This window comes from Oncorhynchus clarkii, chromosome 14, assembly GCF_045791955.1.
Source record: "Oncorhynchus clarkii lewisi isolate Uvic-CL-2024 chromosome 14, UVic_Ocla_1.0, whole genome shotgun sequence".
Classification (NCBI taxonomy): domain Eukaryota; kingdom Metazoa; phylum Chordata; class Actinopteri; order Salmoniformes; family Salmonidae; genus Oncorhynchus; species Oncorhynchus clarkii.
This window is the reverse complement of record NC_092160.1, coordinates 27,671,811-27,679,585: the sequence shown is the minus strand read 5'-3', so window position 1 is coordinate 27,679,585 and position 7,775 is coordinate 27,671,811.

The window sequence follows — 7,775 nt, the reverse complement described above, 5'->3', positions numbered from 1 at the left end:
CCCCTATCCTCTGCAACTGACTGTTTCACTGTCCCCTATCCTCTACAACTCACTTTTTCACTCTCCCTATCCTCTACAACTCACTGTTTCACTGTTTCACTGTCCCCTATCCTCTACAACTCACTGTTTCACTGTCCCCTATCCTCTCCAAATCACTGTTTCAATGTCCCCTATCCTCTACAACTCACTGTTTCACTGTCCCTATCCTCTACAATGCACTGTTTCACTGTCCCCTATCCTCTACAACTCACTGTTTCACTGTCCCCTATCCTCTGCAACTGACTGTTTCACTGTCCCCTATCCTCTGCAACTGACTGTTTCACTGTCCCCTATCCTCTACAGCTGACTGTTTCACTGTCCCCTATCCTCTACAGCTGACTGTTTCCCTGTCTCCTATCCTCTACAGCTGACTGTTTCACTGTCCCCTATCCTATACAACTCACTGTTTCACTGTCCCTATCCTCTACAACTCACTGTTTCACTGTTTCACTGTCCCCTATCCTCTACAACTCACTGTTTCACTGTCCCCTATCCTCTCCAACTCACTGTTTCACTGTCTCCTATCCTCTACAACTCACTGTTTCACTGTCCACTATCCTCTACAGCTGACTGTTTCACTGTCCTCTATCCTCTACATCTCACTGTTTCACTGTCCCCTATCATCTACAACTCACTGTTTCACTGTCCCCTATCCTCTACAACTGACTGTTTCACTGTTTCACTGTCCCCTATCATCTGCAACTGACTGTTTCACTGTCCCCTATCCTCTACAACTCACTGTTTCACTGTCCCTATCCTCTACAACTCACTGTTTCACTGTTTCACTGTCCCCTATCCTCTACAACTCACTGTTTCACTGTTTCACTGTCCCCTATCCTCTACAACTGACTGTTTCACTGTTTCACTGTCCCCTATCCTCTGCAACTGACTGTTTCACTGTCCCCTATCCTCTACAACTCACTTTTTCACTGTCCCTATCCTCTACATCTCACTGTTTCACTGTTTCACTGTCCCCTATCCTCTACAACTCACTGTTTCACTGTCCCCTATCCTCTCCAACTCACTGTTTCAATGTCCCCTATCATCTACAACTCACTGTTTCACTGTCCCTATCCTCTACAACTCACTGTTTCACTGTCCCCTATCCTCTACAACTCACTGTTTCACTGTCCCCTATCCTCTGCAACTGACTGTTTCACTGTCCCCTATCCTCTACAACTCAGTGTTTCACTGTCCCTATCCCCTACAACTCACTGTTTCACTGTTTCACTGTCCCCTATCCTCTACAACTCACTGTTTCACTGTTTCACTGTCCCCTATCCTCTACAACTGACTGTTTCACTGTTTCACTGTCCCCTAACCTCTGCAACTGACTGTTTCACTGTCCCTATCCTCTACAACTCACTTTTTCACTGTCCCTATCCTCTACAACTCACTGTTTCACTGTTTCACTGTCCCCTATCCTCTACAACTCACTGTTTCACTGTCCCCTATCCTCTCCAACTCACTGTTTCAATGTCCCCTATCCTCTACAACTCACTGTTTCACTGTCCCTATCCTCTACAACTCACTGTTTCACTGTCCCCTATCCTCTACAACTCACTGTTTCACTGTCCCCTATCCTCTCCAACTCACTGTTTCACTGTCTCCTATCCTCTACAATTCACTGTTTCACTGTCCCCTATCCTCTACAACTCACTGTTTCACTGTCCCCTATCCTCTCCAACTCACTGTTTCACTGTCCACTATCCTCTACAGCTGACTGTTTCACTGTCCCCTATCCTCTACATCTCACTGTTTCACTGTCCCCTATCCTCTACAACTCACTGTTTCACTGTCCCCTATCCTCTACAGCTGACTGTTTCACTGTCCCCTATCCTCTTCAACTCACTGTTTCACTGTCCCCTATCCTCTACAGCTGACTGTTTTACTGTCCCCTATCCTCTACAACTCACTGTTTCACTGTCCCCTATCCTATACACCTGACTGTTTCACTGTCCCCTATCCTCTACAGCTGACTGTTTCACTGTCCCCTATCCTCTACAGCTGACTGTTATCACTGTCCCCTATCCTATACAACTCACTGTTTCACTGTCTCCATCCTCTACAACTCACTGTTATCACTGTTTCACTGTCCCCTATCCTCTACAGCTGACTGTTATCACTGTTTCACTGTCCCCATCCTCTACAACTCACTGTTTCACTGTCCCCTATCCTCTAAAACTGACTGTTTCACTGTCCCCTATCCTCTACAGCTGACTCTTTCACTGTCCCCATCCTCTACAGCTGACTGTTTCACTGTCCCCTATCCTATACAACTCAATGTTTCACTGTCCCCTATCCTCTACAGCTGACTGTTTCACTGTCCCCATCCTCTACAACTCACTGTTTCACTGTCCCCTATCCTCTACAGCTGACTGTTTCACTGTCCCCTATCCTCTACAACTCACTGTTTCACTGTTTCACTGTCCCCTATCCTCTACAACTCACTGTTTCACTGTTTCACTGTCCCCTATCCTCTACAACTGACTGTTTCACTGTTTCACTGTCCCCTATCCTCTGCAACTGACTGTTTCACTGTCCCCTATCCTCTACAACTCACTTTTTCACTGTCCCTATCCTCTACAACTCACTGTTTCACTGTTTCACTGTCCCCTATCCTCTTCAACTCACTGTTTCACTGTCCCCTATCCTCTACAGCTGACTGTTTTACTGTCCCCTATCCTCTACAACTCACTGTTTCACTGTCCCCTATCCTATACACCTGACTGTTTCACTGTCCCCTATCCTCTACAGCTGACTGTTTCACTGTCCCCTATCCTCTACAGCTGACTGTTATCACTGTCCCCTATCCTATACAACTCACTGTTTCACTGTCTCCATCCTCTACAACTCACTGTTATCACTGTTTCACTGTCCCCTATCCTCTACAGCTGACTGTTATCACTGTTTCACTGTCCCCATCCTCTACAACTCACTGTTTCACTGTCCCCTATCCTCTAAAACTGACTGTTTCACTGTCCCCTATCCTCTACAGCTGACTCTTTCACTGTCCCCATCCTCTACAGCTGACTGTTTCACTGTCCCCTATCCTATACAACTCAATGTTTCACTGTCCCCTATCCTCTACAGCTGACTGTTTCACTGTCCCCATCCTCTACAACTCACTGTTTCACTGTCCCCTATCCTCTACAGCTGACTGTTTCACTGTCCCCTATCCTCTACAACTCACTGTTTCACTGTTTCACTGTCCCCTATCCTCTACAACTCACTGTTTCACTGTTTCACTGTCCCCTATCCTCTACAACTGACTGTTTCACTGTTTCACTGTCCCCTATCCTCTGCAACTGACTGTTTCACTGTCCCCTATCCTCTACAACTCACTTTTTCACTGTCCCTATCCTCTACAACTCACTGTTTCACTGTTTCACTGTCCCCTATCCTCTACAACTCACTGTTTCACTGTCCCCTATCCTCTCCAAATCACTGTTTCAATGTCCCCTATCCTCTACAACTCACTGTTTCACTGTCCCTATCCTCTACAACGCACTGTTTCACTGTCCCCTATCCTCTACAACTCACTGTTTCACTGTCCCCTATCCTCTGCAACTGACTGTTTCACTGTCCCCTATCCTCTACAACTCACTGTTTCACTGTCCCTATCCTCTACAACTCACTGTTTCACTGTTTCACTGTTCCCTATCCTCTACAACTCACTGTTTCACTGTTTCACTGTCCCCTATCCTCTACAACTGACTGTTTCACTGTTTCACTGTCCCCTATCCTCTGCAACTGACTGTTTCACTGTCCCCTATCCTCTACAACTCACTTTTTCACTGTCCCTATCCTCTACAACTCACTGTTTCACTGTTTCACTGTCCCCTATCCTCTACAACTCACTGTTTCACTGTCCCCTATCCTCTCCAACTCACTGTTTCAATGTCCCCTATCCTCTACAACTCAATGTTTCACTGTCCCTATCCTCTACAACTCACTGTTTCACTGTCCCCTATCCTCTCCAACTCACTATTTCACTGTCTCTTATCCTCTACAACTCACTGTTTCACTGTCCCCTATCCTCTACAACTCACTGTTTCACTGTCCCCTATCCTCTCCAACTCACTGTTTCACTGTGCACTATCCTCTACAGCTGACTGTTTCACTGTCCCCTATCCTCTACATCTCACTGTTTCACTGTCCCCTATCCTCTACAACTCACTGTTTCACTGTCCCCTATCCTCTACAGCTGACTGTTTCACTGTCCCCTATCCTCTACAACTCACTGTTTCACTGTCCCCTATCCTCTACAGCTGACTGTTTTACTGTCCCCTATCCTCTACAGCTGACTGTTTCACTGTCCCCTATCCTATACACCTGACTGTTTCACTGTCCCCTATCATCTACAGCTGACTGTTTCACTGTCCCCTATCCTCTACAGCTGACTGTTATCACTGTCCCCTATCCTCTACAACTCACTGTTTCACTGTCTCCATCCTCTACAACTCACTGTTATCACTGTTTCACTGTCCCCTATCCTCTACAGCTGACTGTTATCACTGTTTCACTGTCCCCATCCTCTACAACTCACTGTTTCACTGTCCCCTATCCTCTACAGCTGACTGTTTCACTGTCCCCTATCCTCTACAGCTGACTGTTTCACTGTCCCCTATCCTCTACAACTCACTTTTTCACTGTCCCTATCCTCTACATCTCACTGTTTCACTGTTTCACTGTCCCCTATCCTCTACAACTCACTGTTTCACTGTCCCTATCCTCTACAACTCACTGTTTCACTGTCCCCTATCCTCTACAACTCACTGTTTCACAGTCCCCTATCCTCTGCAACTGACTGTTTCACTGTCCCCTATCCTCTACAACTCAGTGTTTCACTGTCCCTATCCCCTACAACTCACTGTTTCACTGTTTCACTGTCCCCTATCCTCTACAACTCACTGTTTCACTGTTTCACTGTCCCCTATCCTCTACAACTGACTGTTTCACTGTTTCACTGTCCCCTATCCTCTCCAACTCACTGTTTCAATGTCCCCTATCCTCTACAACTCACTGTTTCACTGTCCCTATCCTCTACAACTCACTGTTTCACTGTCCCCTATCCTCTACAACTCACTGTTTCACTGTCCCCTATCCTCTACAACTCATTGTTTCACTGTCCCCTATCCTCTACAGCTGACTGTTTCACTGTCCCCTATCCTCTACAACTCACTGTTTCACTGTCCCCTATCCTCTACAGCTGACTGTTTTACTGTCCCCTATCCTCTACAGCTGACTGTTTCACTGTCCCCTATCCTATACACCTGACTGTTTCACTGTCCCCTATCATCTACAGCTGACTGTTTCACTGTCCCCTATCCTCTACAGCTGACTGTTATCACTGTCCCCTATCCTCTACAACTCACTGTTTCACTGTCTCCATCCTCTACAACTCACTGTTATCACTGTTTCACTGTCCCCTATCCTCTACAGCTGACTGTTATCACTGTTTCACTGTCCCCATCCTCTACAACTCACTGTTTCACTGTCCCCTATCCTCTAAAACTGACTGTTTCACTGTCCCCTATCCTCTACAGCTGACTCTTTCACTGTCCCCATCCTCTACAGCTGACTGTTTCACTGTCCCCTATCCTATACAACTCACTGTTTCACTGTCCCCTATCCTCTACAGCTGACTGTTTCACTGTCCCCATCCTCTACAACTCACTGTTTCACTGTCCCCTATCCTCTACAGCTGACTGTTTCACTGTCCCCTATCCTCTACAGCTGACTGTTTCACTGTCCCCTATCCTCTACAACTCACTTTTTCACTGTCCCTATCCTCTACATCTCACTGTTTCACTGTTTCACTGTCCCCTATCCTCTACAACTCACTGTTTCACTGTCCCTATCCTCTACAACTCACTGTTTCACTGTCCCCTATCCTCTACAACTCACTGTTTCACAGTCCCCTATCCTCTGCAACTGACTGTTTCACTGTCCCCTATCCTCTACAACTCAGTGTTTCACTGTCCCTATCCCCTACAACTCACTGTTTCACTGTTTCACTGTCCCCTATCCTCTACAACTCACTGTTTCACTGTTTCACTGTCCCCTATCCTCTACAACTGACTGTTTCACTGTTTCACTGTCCCCTATCCTCTCCAACTCACTGTTTCAATGTCCCCTATCCTCTACAACTCACTGTTTCACTGTCCCTATCCTCTACAACTCACTGTTTCACTGTCCCCTATCCTCTACAACTCACTGTTTCACTGTCCCCTATCCTCTCCAACTCACTGTTTCACTGTCTCCTATCCTCTACAACTCACTGTTTCACTGTCCCCTATCCTCTACAACTCACTGTTTCACTGTCCCCTATCCTCTCCAACTCACTGTTTCACTGTCCACTATCCTCTACAGCTGACTGTTTCACTGTCCCCTATCCTCTACATCTCACTGTTTCACTGTCCCCTATCCTCTACAACTCACTGTTTCACTGTCCCCTATCCTCTACAGCTGACTGTTTCACTGTCCCCTATCCTCTACAACTCACTGTTTCACTGTCCCCTATCCTCTACAGCTGACTGTTTTACTGTCCCCTATCCTCTACAACTCACTGTTTCACTGTCCCCTATCCTATACACCTGACTGTTTCACTGTCCCCTATCCTCTACAGCTGACTGTTTCACTGTCCCCTATCCTCTACAGCTGACTGTTATCACTGTCCCCTATCCTATACAACTCACTGTTTCACTGTCCCCTATCCTCTACAGCTCACTGTTATCACTGTTTCACTGTCCCCTATCCTCTACAGCTGACTGTTATCACTGTTTCACTGTCCCCATCCTCTACAACTCACTGTTTCACTGTCCCCTATCCTCTAAAACTGACTGTTTCACTGTCCCCTATCCTCTACAGCTGACTCTTTCACTGTCCCCATCCTCTACAGCTGACTGTTTCACTGTCCCCTATCCTATACAACTCAATGTTTCACTGTCCCCTATCCTCTACAGCTGACTGTTTCACTGTCCCCATCCTCTACAACTCACTGTTTCACTGTCCCCTATCCTCTACAGCTGACTGTTTCACTGTCCCCTATCCTCTACAACTCACTGTTTCACTGTTTCACTGTCCCCTATCCTCTACAACTCACTGTTTCACTGTTTCACTGTCCCCTATCCTCTACAACTGACTGTTTCACTGTTTCACTGTCCCCTATCCTCTGCAACTGACTGTTTCACTGTCCCCTATCCTCTACAACTCACTTTTTCACTGTCCCTATCCTCTACAACTCACTGTTTCACAGTTTCACTGTCCCCTATCCTCTACAGCTGACTCTTTCACTGTCCCCATCCTCTACAGCTGACTGTTTCACTGTCCCCTATCCTATACAACTCACTGTTTCACTGTCCCCTATCCTCTACAGCTGACTGTTTCACTGTCCCCATCCTCTACAACTCACTGTTTCACTGTCCCCTATCCTCTACAGCTGACTGTTTCACTGTCCCCTATCCTCTACAGCTGACTGTTTCACTGTCCCCATCCTCTACAGCTGACTGTTTCACTGTCCCCTATCCTATACAACTCACTGTTTCACTGTCCCCTATCCTCTACAGCTGAATGTTTCATTGTCCCCTATCCTCTACAGCTGACTGTTTCACTGTCCCCTATCCTCTACAGCTGACTGTTTCCCTGTCTCCTATCCTCTACAGCTGACTGTTTCACTGTCCAATATCCTCTACAACTCACTGTTTCACTCTCCCTATCCTCTACAACTCACT